A 20,593-nucleotide genomic window follows, 5' to 3' on the forward strand; every position below is an offset into this window, starting at 1 on the left:
AGAAAAATATATTGTTAATGTGTTGTTCTATCCAAAAACAAAAAATGTGTTCTATAAACATTGAAGTATAATTAAATACATAAATATTTAAAACAAAGCATAATCATTTTTATGTAACAGTACATCAGAGCTATTAGTATTCAGAGAAAAAAAGAGAAACAAAGATTATATTAAGCATCTATAGCTGTATCAATAAGTTTGGATTAGTCATGTAATTAAATTTTCAAATAGATCTACACCAGCATTTCCTAAACTTTTAACATATGCATACCTAGCCCCCCCCCCCCTAACTGAGATGACAGATCATCTGTTCCTGGTTGTTAATTTTAATCTGAGACACTGTGCCACATCTGTTCCTATTTTTTCAATTTAATGCTGAAAAAGTAACGTCATATAAATTTTAATTTTGAAAAGGCAAGATATATTTCAAAACTTTTTCTTTTAAAACCGGATACACATTTGTAGCCTTTGAAAAAGTCAATTGGGAAATCAGAGTGCTTGTAATGCTCTCCATTATTCATTTGACTGTTAGAAAGTATTTCTCTTAAGGCCAGATATGGATCAAAATCTCTTCAACCCAAGTCTTGTCTCAAGGTTCCACAAAGGCAGCAACCATTTTTAGATTGGGTTGTGCCACAGACATAGTGCCCAGACTCCAGTCATGAGCCCACTTACTACAAGGGGGCAAAGGCCGTGCTAACCACAGGTTATTTCTTCATATACCTATTTTGTAACTACAAAAGCTGTGTAAGTACCTCTATTCTGTGTCCTTAATTTGAAAAACGAAGTGTCGGACTTGCTGGGTTGTCAGGTCTCTCTTTCTGTTGGTGATATGAAATGATTATTTTATTATTGTAGACAAACAATATTAATTTTAATAAGACTCTAATCTCATACACTAACTGTAACTAAATCTCCATAGTGACCTTAGACTACCTCTACTAAATCTCTAGGATATTCTATATTATAACAATATTAATTATAAAATGGTACTATAAATGTAGACCACTTTACATATCTAGGTAGTATTGTGTCAAATAACACCTCACTTTCAAGGGAAGTTGATAACCGTCTGGCCAGGACCAGTAGCGCTTTTGGATGCCCCCAGGCAAGAGTTTGGTGGAACAAATTGCTCCGCCTGCCTACAAATATCAATGTCTACCAGGCGGTGGTTCTCTCAACCCTTCTGTATGACTCTTAGACATGGACACTATACAGAAAACAACTAAGACTTCTTGAGAGCTTTCACCAAAGATGCTTGTGCTCCATCATGGACATACGGTGTTAAGACTGCACTACAAACAGTGATGTCCTTGCAAACGCCATGATAGACAGTATAGAGGGGCTTCTTATGGTCTGACAGTTACGCTGGGCAGGGCACGTATCCCGTATGGGAGACGAACGTATGACAAAGGCAGTCTTTTTCAATGAAGTAAAAGGTGGTCAACGTAACAGAGTGGCTCCACGGAAATGCTTCAAACACCAGCTTAAGTGTCAACTTTCCTTAGCTGACATAGAAGAGAGCACCTGGTTGCAGGCGGCCTCAGAACGAGACAGCTAGAGGTCACTCACGAAGGCCACGGAATACACATTTGAGACAAAAATAAAATCCGCTGCCAAGGACAAATGCAGATGGCAAAAAAAAATCTAAATCAACCACCTGCAGACAATGGTTATGCTTGCCCTGGATGTGGCAAAATATGTAGGTCACAGCTGGGGTTGCACAGTCATGGGAAATACAAGCATTCCTCTCTAATCTTGGGACTCAAAGACAAGCCTTATAATGTATAATAAACTACTACTACTAACTACTTTTTAACTAGATCTAGATCAAGTCAATCTATCTAGTTAGTTCTAGTAGTAGATATACTTAGATCTATAGGATACCATTACTATATGGGCTATATGATATATTACTAATATTAGTATATTAAATACTTAATTAAATTATGGTCATACATTAAGTCTAAGAAAATGGGAACAACAGGCGTAGCGCCATTAAAAGATGAACATAACATAATACATAATGATAATGAAACTAAAGCAAACATTCTAAACAAATACTTTGCATCAGCATTCTCAGCCCCAGGAGACAAAGACATATTACTGAATTTGAACCAAGTAGACAACATAGAAGATATAGTAGTACAAGAAAATGGAATTCAAAAACTATTAGCCAACACCAAACCAAATAAAGCTTCTGGACCTGATGGTATTCCAGCTAGATTACTCAAAGAACTAAGTAATGAGCTAGCCCCAGTGTTCAAAATACTCTTTCAGGCTTGACTTAACCAGGGCAGAGTACCAAAGGACTGGAAAGAAGCTAATGTCACCCCCCTATTTAAAAAAGGAGAAAAATCTGACCCAGGAAACTACAGACCAGTATCACTTACCAGCATCACATGTAAAATCCTAGAACACATAATATGTAGCAACATCATAAACCACTTAGACAAACATAATGTCCTCACACCATACCAACATGGCTTTAGGAAATATAGATCATGTGAAACACAACTAATAGGACTAATTGATGATTTTTCAAAAGGTTTAGATAATAGTGAACAAATAGATGCTATCTTACTAGATTTTTCTAAGGCTTTTGACAAAGTTCACCACCATAGTTTGCTTAAAAAATTAAAATATTTCGGCATTAATGGTCCACTGCATCAGTGGATTAAAGACTTTCTGATAGGGAGAGAACAAACTGTAATAATAAATGGCTCTAAATCAACACCGATAACAGTAAACTCAGGTGTACCTCAAGGAACAGTCTTGGGTCCACTACTATTTTTAATTTACATAAATGATTTACCAAATTGCATTACTTCAGGAACAAAAGTCAGATTATTTGCAGACGATTGCATAATATATAGAACAATAAAAACAACACATGACACAGATATTTTACAAAGAGAATTAGATGAATTACAGAAACGGGAATCAAATTGGAGCATGTCTTTCCACCCAGAAAAATGTCAGTTGTTAAGAGTAACAAAAAAACTAAAACAAATTAATTCCACTTATCTTATTCATGGCAAACCAGTAACACAGACTAAAAACGCAAAATACCTAGGTGTTATAATAAATGAAAAACTGTCATGGAATCCACATATTGATGAAACTACAAAAAAATCAAACAAAGCATTAGGATTTATTAAAAGAAATTTCTATAAATCAAATAAGAACATAAAACTAAAATGTTATTTAACCTTGGTTAGGCCAATAATAGAATATGCATCCTCTGTTTGGGACCCCTCAACTCAAGAAAACATTAAGAAACTAGAACAGACACAAAATAGAGCAGTGCGATTCATAACAAACGAATATTCACATTTGACTAGAGTAACACCTTTAGTAAAATCACTAAATTTAGAAAGCCTTCAGGACAGAAGGCTCAAAAGTAATGTAGCAATAATACATAAAACACTGAACCATAATCTTCAAATACAAAAAACAAAATTTAATAAAATACTCTGAAAGACAAAGATAAAGGCACATTCCTCGTCCCATATGCTAGGACAAATTTGTACAAATACTCCTTCTTCCCTAGTGCTATTAGAGCATGGAATGGGTTGCCTGAGCTAGCCAGGAAAACCAGTGACTTGGCAGAATTTAAGTCATTGGTTAATATGCATGACTAAATGCATGACGCGTAGGACGTAATCATCTTCTTTTTTGAAGTAACGTCTGTATTATATAAGATAAGATAAGATAAGATAAATATACTAGCCCTAGATATGTGAATATTATTATCATATTTGTTGGTAATACTTTAGATCAGCGCTCAGAATAAAATGTATCCAAAATTTAATTTATATCACAATAGTGCTTTTTTTTTTAAAGCCTTTTGTTATAAAAAGTTACTTTTATTTTTTACTTTTATTTTTTACTTTACATCAATTAAGTGCCTTAGCGACTTGTAATTTTGGTCTGTGCGCTGCTGAATGTTCAAGACTCAAAAGTGGCCGAGTTTTATTTTTGAAGTGTTAGGGAACGAAACAATTACTTAAGTTTATATTTTTACCACAGACATAAAAGCATATATGTCTGTGCTTTTTTTTTTTACCTGCAAAGTTTCTAAGGACAATATCAAAGTAACAGAACAATATTTGTTATGGGAGATTGCATACAATCAATTTAGGCCTATTTCCAAAATAAAATTTGTAAGAAAGAAAATGCTTGATGACTGCTTGGTGGTTTGGCTTCCTAACCGATGAGTCTCGGGTTCGAATCTCGGTGAAGAGTGGGTTAGGAATTTCTGGATTTTTAGGGTGCTCCTGAGTCCATCCAGCTCTAATGGTACCTGACATAAGTTAGCGAACGTAAAAGCGGTTGGTCGTTGTGCTAGCCACATGACATTCGAGTTAAGCGTCGTCAACTGCCTTATGGATTGCAAGGTCTAAAATAGGTGCTCTACTCTATAACTCTGTCTGTCTGTTAGGGGTGTTGGGTATCAAAATCGGCCCAGGCATTTCAATACCATCCGGCCCATAAATTGTATATTATATGATGGACATGCAGATCTAGGTCTACCTGACGTCATAATCATTATGTTAAATTTGATAATGTATCGAAAGCTGTACACATGCTAATGCTTACAGTGAACACTGTGTCCTTATAAGGAATAAAGTCTTTATATTGCTTTTTAATCGCAAAGTGTATAGACATAGGCCCTAAAAGGATGAAGCTCTATTCTCTATGGATTTAGAATTTAGCTATTACATTATTTCGGAAAATATGTTAGATTAAATTAATAGGCCTTAGACGCCTTAGACTTAGTAGAGTATATTTAAAATTAAAAAAAAAAAAAACTACTTCGCTCAGGGGCCACTTCCCCTGAAAAAAAGAATATTATAAAACATTTAACAATTTAATAGTGGCATCCATGCGGCCCTTATCTTATAAAATACAGACGTGATTTAAAAAAAAGAAGATGCTTACTCTAGTCCTACCGGCTACCGGCCCATTTGGATACCGGCCCACCGGGCATTTGCACGAATGTCCATATAGCCAGTCCGCCCCTGTTGTCTATCTATCTATCTATCAACACGTAACCTGACATTAGTTAGGGAAAGTAAAAGTGGTTGGTCGTTGTGCTGGCCACATGACACTTTCGTTAACAGTAGGCCATAGCAACAGATGATCTTTACACTATCTGCCTTATAGATTGCAAGGTCAAAAAGGGGTGCTTACTTTATTTATGGCTGTCTGGTGACGTGGTAAGAGCGCTGGGCTATTGTCTCATTGGTACCGGGTTCAAACCCTGCCCTTTGCTTTACACAAGTTGTTCTGGCGAAGGTTTCTAGGATGTATTCATCTTCTATTCTGATGGAACATCCGAAACATATGAAAGGAAATTAAAACAAGTTAATACTCAAAGCCGACCATTGACTAAAAAAACTATTTTTAGAAAGATAAACTGCTCTAAATGACCTGAACTACTCTCCAGGAGTTCAATAGAGAACTCGTTAAGCCAGTGCTATGTGTACAGCATTTCTATCCCACGGTCTCACTTGACCTGGTAGACAGGCCTGAGGGCATGCATGTTGATTTCCACATGTCTTTTTCATGGTCTGTCTGTCTGTCTATCTATCTATCTATATCTATCTATATCTATCTATCTATCTATCTATCTGTCTGTCTGCCTGTCTTTCTGTCTGTCTATCTATCTATCTATCTATCTATCTATCTATCTATCTATCTATCTATCTATCCGTACTTCCGTCTGTTTGTATGTTTGTAGGCCAGTATATTTCTATAAGCTCTCTCTCTCTCTCTCTCCCAGCAAGAGCGTTTCATGGGATATCAAATGTGGACATTTGGTTGTCAGGTTTTGTGTTATGCGCTCTGTTGTCTCACTAGTGCATAGTTTGGACCCCACCCGCCACCCCACCAACGCCGTAGGATGTAATACACTTCATATTGAAAAGAACATCCGAAACTTGTAAAACATACACCTCTATACATTATATGTGTTTTGAAAGTCATTTACTGTCAGTTGTTACTGTCTATGCAAGATAGTTGATCCAGCACAGACAATTTAACGATTTCTTTTAAAAAATAGGCCTACTATGTGGCCGTGGGGGATGATTGGTCTCAGGTTCGAATCTCGGTGAAGGCTTGGTTTTTGAATTTCGGAATTTTTTAGGACACCTATTGTTCTGTTGTCACAGATTAATAATAAATTACTGTAGACGTTACTAATTAATAATGATAATAACGAGACTGTCTTTATCAAGGTAGACATATATAACTAACTTTTATTTCCGTCCGATTCTTTGCTTTCGCATAAAACATAAACAACAAACAATGACGTAATATCTTCTAATATTAGCACACCTATGAGTCCATCCAACTATAATAGGTACCTGACATTAGCTGGGATAAATTAAGGCTGTTGATCGTTTGTCAGCCACATGACACCCTCATTCGCTAACCGTTTGTCAAAGAAAAATAATCTCTATATCATCTGCCATGTAGACCGCCAAGTCTAAAAGTGGGTAGTTAATCGAGTCCAATCGTTATAGAAGACCTTAACATTGACCTGCTTCGTCACAACCTTTGACCCAGTTTAGACCAATAGATCGTCTCTGTTTTTGCCTTGGATAAAATCTCTTTCAAAGACAAGCACGTCCATTCTTTGATGTTGCCTTCTTCTTTCTCCATCTGTTTCTTCTTTTTTTTTTTACCTGGTACTTTTCCCTGAAGGAAGGCATTTACAAGCCCTGAGGATATTGTGATATGGCCATAGAGTTTTAGTTTGCGTTTTATTGAAAGTAGTTAGCAAGTTATCGTGGGGTCCAATCGCAGTGCTAATCCTGTCTCTAATCTCTTCATTTGTGATGAGGTCTTTGTATGTGATACCTAGGATCTTTTAGTAGCATCTCAATTCCATTGCTAGGATCCTTCCCTCTAGCTCTGCATTCAGAGTCCACCCAACTCTAATGACTCTAGTTGAGGGAAGTAGAGGCTGATCGTTTTGCTGGCCACATGACACTCTCGTAAACCGTTGGCTTAAGATATAGATGACCTGAACATCATCTTCCCTATAAACCGCATGGTCTGAATGGGTAACTACTTTTTACTTTTTAGTAGTATGGCTGGTTAACTAAGTTATTATAGCGTCATGCTACAGCGTGTGGGTTCGATCCTCGTACTGCCTAATTATTTTTCTCTTTAGAATGAAAGAAAAGAAGAAAAAAATTAAAATTAAAAATGCATGACATCATTTATAAAATTTCTGAATTTTTTTTTTATTTAAACAATAATTATTAACAGTTACTGTACAGTGTGTCATCTAGACATCAATAGCAACATGATTTGAAACAAAATTATTCTAAAATTGAGACTCTCTTAAACATGTTGATCTTCAAACGATGGAGATTAGTTAAACACTGTAAATAGACAGGGTAAATAATCCACGAATTATGGATTGATCCTAGTATCCTCCCTTTGCTACTACAATCCTTTGGGGGGAAAAAATCATAGATATATGTATATTACATTTCTTTTTCTTATTAAAAAAAAAATTGCATTACTACAAGAATATTTTTTTTTGAACAATTTAATAATGTGATTTGTTACGTCGCTAAGCACAAGTGCTACTGAAGCAGTCAATTAAAATAAAAACTTCAATATACACATGATCAAGATTAAGATAAATGAAAAGTAATCTATCTATATATATATATAATTCTCCTCTTCCCTCAACAGTTTAAAAGTAAAGGAAAGATCACTCTCTTATTTCTGGGGATAGTCCACGAGAAAACAAAAGGGGGGGTGGGGGGGTTAACACGTTGTCACAAAATAGCAGAGCCGGACCGTTGAAATATCACTTTTGTTTTTTATTTCTACCTCAGGTTAAAAAAAAGGTGGGGAGGGGGGGGGGAGTAATCTACTCTGTAGTAACTATCGAGGCGACACGGAGCACGCTCAAGAGTTTGGACACCATGGAAAGATCACTCTTTTATTTTTGCAAGTCGGACGGAGGGAGTTATCCTAGAGTCTAGAGGCAAAAAAAAAAAAAAAAAAAAGAGGGGGGGGGGGGGGGTGAAGTACTATTCATCCGTCTCTAAATAGCAGAACCGGACTTAACCATTGTAGAGCCCTATGCGAAACGGATTTCGCGGGGCCAAGTTTGGGTAGGGATACGGATAGTAAGTGAAAATTAAGAGTTGGTATTAGAAAATAAATTCGTCTTTGCATTTTTATTCATTCTTTACTACGTACAGAATTACTTTACGAGCCTTGCGTGTAGCGAAGTCATATACAGTCTATCATAAAAATTCTATTTCCTACATAGATCACGCTCAATAGCAAGAATTACCAAATGTTTCAACCTATCTACGAGAATTGTTGATCTCAAGTAATTCTTCATTAGTTTGAGGCGCGAGAAGCTTATTTCACTAGATTCCACAATTGCGGGTTTTGCATAATGCCGTTTTTTTATCGTGCGAAAGATTGGCTTTTTCCATATTGAATGACACCCCCAAAATGACAATATTCGTCTATATATTACATGAGATTTGTATACGTTTTCAAAAGATTTTAATAATTTCAGGATATTTCCAGGACTTTTTCGTAGGTATATTTTGCAATTTCAGAATATTTCCAGGACCTCCTGTTAAATCGACAGGAGGCCGCGAGAAATCTGTTATAAGTTATAAAATGGTTTAATTTAATAATTTATACACCTAAAATTAGCGCGGGTCCTATAAAAGTGCGTGTCCCACCTTGGTCACATAGGTTGCAGTGGCCTAAGCTCGGCCCTGCAAAATAGTGGCGTATGCTACGCCGCCGGTCGACTAGTAATAATGAAATCGGTAATTTAAAGTATATTTACAACAGTAATAATGAACAACAATACCGCAACTATCAGATCACACGATTCACAAACAGTGAAATAGTCATCTAGAACCCAATTACATTCTAAGCCATAGACATAGCAACACACAATATGAGAATAATGATGTCAATAATTTAATAAACGTATATATTAAAATAACAATATAACATTCTATAGTAGGATTTTGCTTCTGAAAAAGGCAGAATTAACTTTATGAATAAACCAATATTTTTTTTTTTTATTTATTTATTTTTTTTTATTTTTTTAACAGATTTAGAATTTAACAGTTCAGCTAATTTTTCAACATTGGGCCTGTGTTGTTTAAAATCCTTACACCCCAGCAGGTAATGAAAAGAATCACCTATTTTTGGTGTACAAAATGGACACTTTCTATCTTTATGATTCGTCCTATTGCAACGGTCTAGTTCTATTGGAAGATGGTATTACAACTTCTAATCTTTAAAAAAAGTAATTAAAATATGGTAATTTATTTCAAAAAGGTGGGCAGTCTTCAGAGACGGCTTTAGCATTGGACGGGGCTTGTGCGAGTGTCATTAGGGGCACGAATATTTGTAGGATGGGCTGAAGATGACGAAAGATTCTCTTTGTGGTGGGGCTCCAATCTCTTTCTCTCTTTTTCTCTCTGTCTTTCTCTTTCTATCTCTATTTTTCTCTTTTCCTCTATTTCTTTAAAATAATGATACACTCATTAGCCTAATAAAGCACTTAAGAACACTACATGCTGGATAGCCTACACCAGACTCTTTCATAAAACACTCTCTAAAACACAGGTTACATACAACACAGTATGAACTTTCTTACCATGGGGACTAACTCTTCATACAAACACATACACATAAATACAATGTCAACAAGTCTATCTTTTTATCTCTTTCTTTCTCTCTCTCTCTCTCTCTCCTTCTCTCTCCCTCTCGTCGAGTATCATCAGGGCTCCAATCTCTCTTTCTCTCTCTCTCATTTTTTCTGTTTTCCTCTCTATATTTTTCTCTTTCCCTCTCATGTTAGCTTAACTAGTAATAATAATAATAATAATAAGGCTTGTTTTGGAGTCCGAAGATTAATGAGAAATGCAACATTTCTCGTGGCTATGCAGTCCCAGCCGTGACCTACTTATTTTACTACACCCAGGGCAAGCATAACCATTGTCCGCCGGTGGTCGATTAAGATGTTCTATACCTGCGACGCTAACTGTGACCTCCGTGTCGAAGGTGCCGCGCTAACACTAGACGCTGGGTACATGCAAACTCTTTAATAACACACGTAACACACATAACAATAGGAGCTTTCTTACCAAGGGGAATAACTCTACATACAAACACATACACATCAACACAATGTCAACATCTCTTTTTCTTTCTCTCTTTGTGTTTCTCTTCCTCTCTCTCTCGTCGTTTGGTATGTTTTGATTCTAGTATCCTCCCTTTGTTTCTACAAAATTGTATTTAAAAAAAAATAAATGAAGATAGCATTAGGGGCACGAATATTTGTACAATGGGCTGAAGGGGACGAAAGATTCTCTTTGTGGCGGGGCTCTTTAGGCACTGGAAAACACTGGAAAAAAAATATCATAACAAAAACATAAAAAAAAACATTAAAAAAAACACCAAAAAAAAATACCCCCCCCCCCCCAAAAAAAAAAAAAACAACGATACAAAAAACGGACAGAAGCGAGGCTCACTACCCGCTGTTCGCCTATCTGCTTCCGCTAACATTTCTACCAAGGCGCCACTTAAGGCCGTGGGGATTCGAAAATTAACTCGGTGTCATTGAACCAGCTGTCTCTGTACTATTTGTCGTGGCGCCTTTATTGACTTCCACCTATCCCTTGGTCTGTTAGCCCGTTGGGGCACCACTCATGATCGCTCAACCGTCTTCCTCCATCCCTGTCTATCCTTTGCTTTGAATAGAATCTCTTTCAAAGACAGGCCCCTTCCATTCTTTAAAGTTGTTTTCTAATCGCTTTCTCTGTCTGCCTCTTCTTTTTCCTGGTACTGTTCTCTGAAGAAAGGACTTTGCAAGTACTGAGAACTTGTGGTCAGCAGGCATTCATTAACCTATTATAATGACTTGAATTAATTTCCTTATTTCCGACCCAGTGCAGTCTTGCCAATGTTGGCATTATTTTGACGAGAAACTCGTGCGCTAATGGACACACGCGATGGCTGTGTTGAAGCACGGAGATACTTTTGGGCCGTATGACACGTTGCGGGGTTGACTGCAGACGCTTTGTACTAGATTGACACGTGATATGACGTAATTATTTTCCTTTTTGAAGTAACGTTTATAATATGTAAGATAACTTTATTGATCCAATCAAATGGAAATTCAGTTTGACTACAATTGACACCCTCAGCGTAACTCCTGTACAATAACAATATAGATGCACATACGAACAACATTCACACACGAAAAACACATACACACTCATAACCATCGCTTTATAAATAGACTTCTATGAATTCTCGATGACAGAATGTTTTTTTTTTTATGTTAATCATCCAGGGTCTATTATTACTGAATGTTTTAATTTTTTTCTTTGATATAATGATAGTTTCCACAGAACTGGATGTACGAATTAACAGTTGTGGTAAGTTCATCTGTCTGGGCAGTTGTTTACAAACATGTCCCAATCTGTTTGCTCCAGACAACTTTGTGGCTGTCCGAGGTTTTATCTTGCCTTGTGGGACTTATTGGCACGAGTCGCCGTGGTCTATATTAAATCACGATGTTTTGCACTGAGCCGACTTCTGCACTGATCGCGAAGGACCCGCTCGGGAAAGACAGCCTTATGAACTCTCCGTGACTTGCGCCTTCTTCGATGTAGCGCAACCAGAAAAAAAAAAATCTCAAGCAGAGAAGATTACGTCATAAACCAGCGGTTCTCAATCTTCTATGCTCGGCGACCCCTTTTTACTATCTCCCACTCTGATGCGACCCCCCCCCCTCTCTAACACACACATACAGCAATAGAAGAGTAGACAGTAACAATCCATATTTTCGATGGTCTTAGGCGACCCCCTGGCAAATCGTCGATCGACCCCCCCCAAGGGGGGTCGCGACCCACAGGTTGAGAACCCCTGCCATAGACTGTTGTGATGGTAGACTGGCAGACGTCTGTGGCGCGGGACGAAATGTGAGACTAACACGGAGCTGTTCGATGAGTCAACCGAACTGGACACTTCGTAACAGTATAAATGTCAGTTGGTGGACACAGGGGAACGTGGGTGGGTGCGCTAAGAGCTACCACCCCCAACTCCATTTTGTTTTATCCGCTCTAAAAACTCCAAGGGGGGATAAGTACCTGTGTGGTGAAGCACTTGGCTTCCAAGGGTTCTCAGCAAGAATTTCTAAAGACTTGTATTTTTAAGTTCGTGATAATTATGACGCCTGTGTCTACACTACTCTAATGGGTACCTGGTGGGGAGGTTGGTCGCTGTGCTGGCCACATGGCACTATCGTTAAGCGTCGGCTGTTGAAATAGACAGGGCCAGATTTAAAGTATGTGGAGGCCCCGGGGCAGGATTTTGTTAAGGCACCTACACTTTTTCGAAAACCTTTAAAAAGATCCACTTATGATTAATATAAATAACTACCGGTACTTTTATATCCAAAAGGATGCCATATTTTAGAAGAAAGAAATAGTAGGCCTACTTTTACATTTAATCTCATTTTAAAAACCATTTTTTTAAAACGCATATTTTAGTTTTAAAAAGTGTAGGCCCATAGTCTTGAGTTTGTGGACGGTAAGGCTTTTGGTAGTCGCACTGCCGTAAATTCGGAGCTACTTGTACATATTATGAGGGATATTATTATTATTAATGACTCATGAGCATGCGACAAGCGGGCACTTCTTAATCACGACAATGTTGCCAGCCGACGTAAGATTTAAAGTGTAGGTGGTAAAAATGCGAATAAAATGTTTAACAAAAAAAATAAAAAAAAAAAACGTACTGACCCGTCATAATTCGGTTTTATTTTTATTTTTTATAGAGGCTGTAGCCCGGCATAATCTCCCTTAAATCCGGCCCTGAAAACAGATGGCCTTTACATCATTTGACCTATAAATGGTGAGGTCTGAAAGGATACTTATTTTTTTTTAATACTAAAAAAACAAGGGAGAGAACGCATGTTGGCAACCATTGAGTAGTTAGGCATATTCAGTTTAAAAAATATATATATATCTTTTGTTGTATTAGTTATTTTATTCATTTATTATAACATGCAGTTGATACAAGTTTAGACCTGACCTTGAACTCTGAGATCCAGCTAGGCGCCCACAATCTCGGGGACTTTAAACCAGTCGTGCAGACCGACCTCCGTCTCTATTTCGTAGGTTGACCCGCGCCCTCTTTTTTTTTCCCACTGACACAAATGAAGAGCAACAACTGTAACATTAACAATATAGATGCAAATACGGACACCATTCACACACGGAACACATACACACTAACAACCAGCGCTGTATAAGTTAGACTTCTATGTACTTCTCGATGACGACAGATGACCTTTCGTGTTTGTAAATTATGGTACAGCTAGTGTTATGTATTATTGCTACTTTACTTTACTATAAATCAAATAAGAACATAAAACTAAAATGTTATTTAACCTTGGTTAGGCCAATAATAGAATATGCATCCTCTGTTTGGGACCCCTCAACTCAAGAAAACATTAAGAAACTAGAACAGACACAAAATAGAGCAGTGCGATTCATAACAAACGAATATTCACATTTGACTAGAGTAACACCTTTAGTAAAATCACTAAATTTAGAAAGCCTTCAGGACAGAAGGCTCAAAAGTAAAGTAGCAATAATACATAAAACACTGAACCATAATCTTCAAATACAAAAACAAAATTTAATAAAATACTCTGAAAGACACAAAGATAAAGGCACATTCCTCGTCCCATATGCTAGGACAAATTTGTACAAATACTCCTTCTTCCCTAGTGCTATTAGAGCATGGAATGGGTTGCCTGAGCTAGCCAGGAAAACCAGTGACTTGGCAGAATTTAAGTCATTGGTTAATATGCATGACTAAATGCATGACGCGTAGGACGTAATCATCTTCCTTTTTGAAGTAACGTCTGTATTATATAAGATAAGATTTGTACTTTTTAGCCTTCTGAGTGATTTCGATCATTATCTCTTCACACACTGAACCATAATCTTCAAATACAAAAACAAAATTTAATAAAATACTCTGAAAGACACAAAGATAAAGGCACATTCCTCGTCCCATATGCTAGGACAAATTTGTACAAATACTCCTTCTTCCCTAGTGCTATTAGAGCATGGAATGGGTTGCCTGAGCTAGCCAGGAAAACCAGTGACTTGGCAGAATTTAAGTCATTGGTTAATATGCATGACTAAATGCATGACGCGTAGGACGTAATCATCTTCTTTTTTGAAGTAACGTCTGTATTATATAAGATAAGATAAGATTGTGCTACTCCAATCAAATGTGTTTTTTTTTGGCAGTTGTTTTTCTATGTCAGCTCGATCAAAATGGCGCCTCATTTGACCTTTATAGCGCCTGGGGGGGGGGATCTTTGTTACGCCCGAGAGAGGGAGAGGGGGGGGAGAGAGAGAGAGAGAAATAGAATTTTTAAAAAATCTTCATGAGTATTCACTATTCACTGTGCACAGATAACGAACATAGTCAATATTTGATGGAATGATAATTTACGATGGGGGATTATTTACGAGGATGGCTGCCTGGTCGTGCGGTATGCGCGCTGGACTGTCGTTCGCACTTCTCGATGGTCCCGTGTTCAAACTCCGCCCGCTCCCGTCTTCCTGGCTAAGGTTTGGACTAGGAAGTAAATTATCTTCTACTCTGAAGGAACATCCGAAACATGTAAAACATTTTAGAATAATTGAGTGACATAAGTCATGTTATTACGCAACACTTTGCGATTTAATCATCGAATATGTCGTCACATCTGGGAAGCGTGGTCGAGAGGCTAAGTACGCTTGAACTTATCTTGGCTTGGCTACCCATGAAGGGGGCTCGAGGTTCGACACCCGACTCGAGTAGGGTTGTGTTTACAAGCATGAAGGTAGCACTATATAAAAGCTACATTTATTATTATCTCTTCACACAACTTCCAATCTACACGGCCAACATAAATTCAACTCACCCTGGCAAGTCTAGCGAATCACTCAGCAAAATATTGAACCTGGTCGAATCATTAGCTCACACCTTAAAGGTAGATCTCGTTCCTAGTTGAAAGGGGCAACAAAGGTACAATACCACAAACAGCCTCTGTGCCACGCTGAACAATCGTCCATCGGTAGCCAAGGACGCTAAGAGATGACGTAAACACAGTCTTTGACAACAGCACACAGGCAAAGAGACACTGTTGCTCGGATGTGCCGCGTAGTGCGCAGAGAATAAAACAATACAAATTAAACCCTAGCCGGCCAAGTCCTGATTATGTGATTGCTAAATATGTTTTGGGGCTCTATATAATAATAATAATTTTATTTATAAAGCGCTGTTAATTAACAAACAAAAAATGTAGGCTCAAGGCGCTGTGATAACATTACAAACATAAAATGACAAACTAATCTAAAAAAGTTTTAAACAGATAGGTCTTAATGTTCTTCTTGAATGTAGTGTACCGAAGCAGGTTGTCTGAGATCAATGGGAAGTGAGTTCCAAATTTTTAGGCCGTGCACAAAAAAAGCCCGCAGACCGTAGCTTTTGAGGGTTAGGGACGGCTAACCCTAATCCTAACATGTGTTGCCTATAGGCTAGGTAAATCCGGCCCTGGTATAATACTAAGTTTTAGGCCCCCCCCCAACCTAAGACAAAGGTAGCGGTTGGCGCGAGATTGTACTTTTAAACCTAATTATTGCAATAAAAATGTCTTCAGGGCTGCTAACTCTGATCAAACTTCAATTTTGTATTGTTTATATATCTCTCTTTTGGATGACGAGTTTGGCGACCACTGGTTAGTAGATTGTGTGTATGTGTATTGAGGGGTCACGGGTCAGAGTAATTTAAGCGATCTATAGTTTCATAGCAACTAAACGTCAAAGTGTGTACCGTGTAGGTCTATCTAGTTCCGGCTATTTCACGCCTCGGAAAAATTGACCAATCGGTCATCTTTTAGATCTAATCAAATCAAATTTTGGCACAGATGCCTATGATCATATGATGGGTCACTGCCGTGGTCAAGTGAACAGAGCTCAGTCACGTGTGGCGCATTCAAACGGTACGCTCCTATTTATCTAGTTCTATCTGTGTCATCTCGTTTCCAGTGTCATCCAACTATTATAGATCTCATACCATCGTATTATCTAGTCAATATTTATTTGCTTTGGCAACAAACTATTTTCTTTACTTTATGATATGGTAATAAATTTTGTCAAAGATTCAATAACTTTTATAATATGATAGACTAGATCTAGAATTCTAGATTGTCTAGAATCTAGATAATAGATGTATTTTATATCTTATCTAGATCTATCTAGATCTACATATTATATATAGATCTATTCTATAACTAGTATAACTATACTAGAGTTACTAGTAATTTAATAGTATAGCCTACTAGATCTATTATCGTCTATAAATAATACTATAATAATAGTTAATATGCATTAAGGCCTTTTATTTTTAGATAAAGTCACAAAAGTAGAATAATTAATAATTTTATTAGGGTAACCAGCTCATCTGTAGTCTAGATCTAGATCTCTACTAGTTACTAGATACTACTATTACTAGATCTAGATCTCTATCTCTAGTGTCTTCTCTATCATATATATTTATATATATATTAATATGGATGCCTGGCCTATGCTATCCTATGGCAGCTATGGCTATGCTATATACTACTATATAGAATATACTATAATATAGATCTAGATCTATTATATCTAGATCTAACTCTATTACAGTAAACTAGATTTATCATGACTACATAGTCATAGGACCTCTCTACATTAGTCTCATTAGAATCTAGATTAGATCTAGATGTATTATTATTAATCATCAAGACTCTAGATCTAGACTAGGTCTAGATAAGATTGGCTTAGATCTAGTCCTAGAAATAGCTGTCAGCACAACTTATCAAAAATGTAATCCTTTAGGGGTGTTGTTGCCATTGTAACTATAGATCTAGTTGAATAATCAATTTTTGGGCTTAAACTTAAACCAGCTCAGAGATTGTGCAAAAACTTGGACATTTCTTTTTCATTCCTTGTTAGGCTTTCTGACCTGTAGATTTAGAATAATTTAGATTATATCTAGATCTAGTCTTGCTAGATCTTGTATAGCTTACAAACAACATTCTAGATTTAGATCTTAATGATAAATGTGTAAACGAACAAAAAAAGATACTGTAAAGCGTAACTATTTGCGAAAAGAAAAATGCAGCCTTAATAACATAACTAGATCTAGTAAAATCTAGTTACTTAAGATTTTAGGTCTTAAGTTGTTCCTAACTATTTGTGAAAAGAAAAATGCTGCCTTAATAACATAACTAGTTACTTAGTTTAGATTTTAGGTCTTAAGTTGTCCATTTGTGGCAAAATATGCATTGACAACTTGGTCTGCATAGTCATGTGAAATACTGAAGGCTACACATTCATAACATTTGTATTAAAGATGGTGTCACTCATCCATAACCTTTGTATTTTAGATGGTGTCACTCATCCATAACCTACGTATTAAAGATGGTGTCACTCATCCACAACCTATGTATTAAAGATGGTGTCACTCATCCATAACCTACGTATTAAAGATGGTGTCACTTATCCATAACCTTTGTATTAAAGATGGTGCCTACACATCCATAACCTTTATATTAAAGATGGTGCCTACACATCCATAACCTTTGTATTAAAGATGGTGTCACTCATCCATAACCTTTGTATTAAAGATGGTGGCACTCATCCATAAGCTACATATTAAAGATGGTGTCACTCATCCATAAGCTACATATTAAAGATGGTGTCACTCATCCATAACTTACATATTAAAGATGGTGTGACTCATCCACAACCTACATTTTAAAGATGGTGTCACTCATCCATAACCTACATATTAAAGATGGTGTCACTTATCCATAAGCTTTGTTTAAAAGAAAGTGCCTACACATCCATAACCTTTGTATTAAAGACTGTGTCTACTTATCCATAACCTTTGTATTAAAGACTGTGTCTGCTTATCCATAATCTTCACAGTCCTTTGTATTAAAGATGGTGCCTACACATCCATAACCTTTGTATTAAAGACTGTCTACTTATCCATTACCCTCACAGTCCTTTGTATTAAAGATGGTGCCTTGTTATGCTAGAAATATAAGTTAGATCTAAAAAATTTACCAACCAATTATATTTTAAACAGGAGTGTTGCAATAAATAATTTTTAACTGTGCAGATTTTTTTTTCTTTCAGATCAAAACGCAGATCTCTTCTTTGTAATATACAATGGGAACATCATAAAGATTGCTGGTAATTATTACCTTTGAGAAACAGACAAGAAATGAAAACACTTTAAAAAAAAAATGGTGAATCAAGGATGCCGGCATTCTTTAAGGCAAGTAGTCATACAAAGCTAGAATTTAACTATTCTGATTTATTATCATAAAAATGTTTTTACTAAGCAAGGGCAAGCGATGAAACCGCTGATCCAGCAAAGCAAGTGTCTTTATAAGTTTCATTCTTTTTGTTTGTTTGTTGCTTTACCTTTTGTGTTATTGCATGCAAATGGAGCATGTTTTTAATTAAAATTATTTTAAGAATAATTGTTAGATAATTAATCATTTAGCTTCATATAAATTTTATAGATCTAGTTTAAAAAAAAAGGTTTTAATGGTTAAGTTGAAATTTTATCTTCAAACAGACTTAAACTCAACAACTCTGCATAAATGTTTTATGTATTCATTATCATAATTAAATTTTGGAACATTTTCAGATCAATGTCTAGTTATCAGAGGATTAGAACCTTCACTTGTGAGGAACTGGTCAGAAGTTGAAACATGCTATGCCACAAAGTTGTATTTAAGGCAAGTAATCTCTTCAATATAATTTCAATTTTAAATTTAATTTCATAGTTTCTTTTGGTGTATGTTTAATAAGAACAGGAAAGCTGTGGAACACTGATCTAGCAAGGCATGTATTTTTTTTTTTTAATGTTTCAGTTTTATTTTATTTTTTATTATTTTTTTGTGCATGCAATTTGAGAATGTTTTCAATGTTTATATAACATTTAAAGAAATTTTTTTCTGATTTTATAGAACATTTTGTAATTAAAAAAACAGCATCTTGAAATAATGAAATAATGAAATAAAACTTTTTTTGTTGTTAGCAGCCAAAGCTTCAACACAAGTTTCATGTCACATTAAACATGTTCAGAACAAGATTGTGTACAGCCTGTGGGTGAAGTGAAGGAGGACAGTCAACAGATCATGTGTGGTGCCCCGACAGTCCAACAAAAGAACAGGTGAGGGTGTTGTGATGGAAAGTAGTGAAGATAAGATGATCAAGTTTTTTTTCTTTTCCAAAGACATTGCTTCAAATGCTATAATTTATGTAATTTAGACTTAAGTTTCTTTTGATGCTTGCTTTATAAAGAATGGGCAGGCAATTGGTATATATAGATATTGAGCAGCACAGTAAGTAATAGTATAGTTTTTTTGACTTTGTACTGCATGCTAATTAAACTTGTTTTTAATATTAACATAACACTTCGTATACTTTTCTGTTATCTTAGTTTTTGGTAACTAGTTTTAAATATATGCATGTTAGAGAAGCCTCCTTACCTTGATGTATTATTTATTGAGATTGGTAAACTCAGGTTTAGCCTTACTAATTTGGTAATAAAGTCAGTATTTTCAAAACAAACTCTTTCTCTTTGCAGCCATAACATTCTATCCACATTCTCATATTTTATAACATTTTCAGTTCCAAATGCAGTTTACAACCGAGTGATTTAGAAATGGAGCATGAATACAGATTATGAGAACTATGAACTATAAAGCACAAATAATCAGAATTGTAGCAAGCTTGTACCAAATTTTTCTTAAGGCAAGTGGTCCTTTCTAATGTTACATTTAACTACTTTTAATTTAAGTTCTTTTCATGTATGTTAAATAAGAACCAGTTTCTTACTACAGATCTATAAAAGCAAGTATATTTTTTCTATGTGTTTGTATATTTTAATTACATTTTTTTTTTGTTGCTTTTTTTTGCATGCTAATTGAAAATGTTTAAATATTTTCCTATCAAAATCTCAAAATACATGTTTTCTGTTATCTCTTAGCCTTATGGTAATTAGTTTCAAATGTATACATAACAATAAAACTTATTTTCTTCACTTTAACATTTAGAGAGCTAGATCGATTGGGGATTATCTCATTATGAAGTTTAGTCAAAATCTCACTTAACTAAGACTTGTATTTGTGTTTATCTGCCTGTACACATTTTATTACAACTTTCAGGTTAAGATGCTGAGTACAGCTTAGTGCTCCTCAGATGTAAGTAATGAAAAGAACTACAAGTTATAGGGAACAAGAAAAAGCAGTGTAGCAAGCTTATCCAGAAGTTTTTTTAGTCAAGCCTATTTCATTCTTGTGGTTCTCTAGCCATCAAGAATTCTGGACATACTTTCCATTCATCTGTGTATTGAGCTTCAAAGGCAAGTAGTTCATTTAAATGTTAAGGATTTACCTTTTTTTAACATAATGTATACTGAAGTGATAGGCAAATTATGA

General features: G+C 36.0%; 1 long non-coding RNA gene across 2 annotated transcripts; it reads right to left on the reverse strand.

Annotated features, from left to right (window-relative positions):
* Window positions 1-281: 281 nt before the first annotated feature.
* LOC129928823 (uncharacterized) lies at window positions 282-6,510 on the reverse strand. 2 transcript variants are annotated; one of them, XR_008780319.1, is made up of 4 exons: window positions 6,372-6,510; window positions 5,197-5,328; window positions 756-821; window positions 282-375 (listed from the first exon to the last, which is right to left on the reverse strand). It is a non-coding gene; the product is annotated as an uncharacterized LOC129928823 (long non-coding RNA). The 2 variants fall into 2 exon arrangements; XR_008780318.1 differs by lacking the exons at window positions 5,197-5,328; window positions 6,372-6,510 and adding an exon at window positions 4,945-5,190.
* Window positions 6,511-20,593: the final 14,083 nt, after the last annotated feature.

The sequence above is a fragment of the Biomphalaria glabrata genome, chromosome 10 (genome assembly GCF_947242115.1).
Source record: "Biomphalaria glabrata chromosome 10, xgBioGlab47.1, whole genome shotgun sequence".
Classification (NCBI taxonomy): Eukaryota; Metazoa; Mollusca; class Gastropoda; family Planorbidae; genus Biomphalaria; species Biomphalaria glabrata.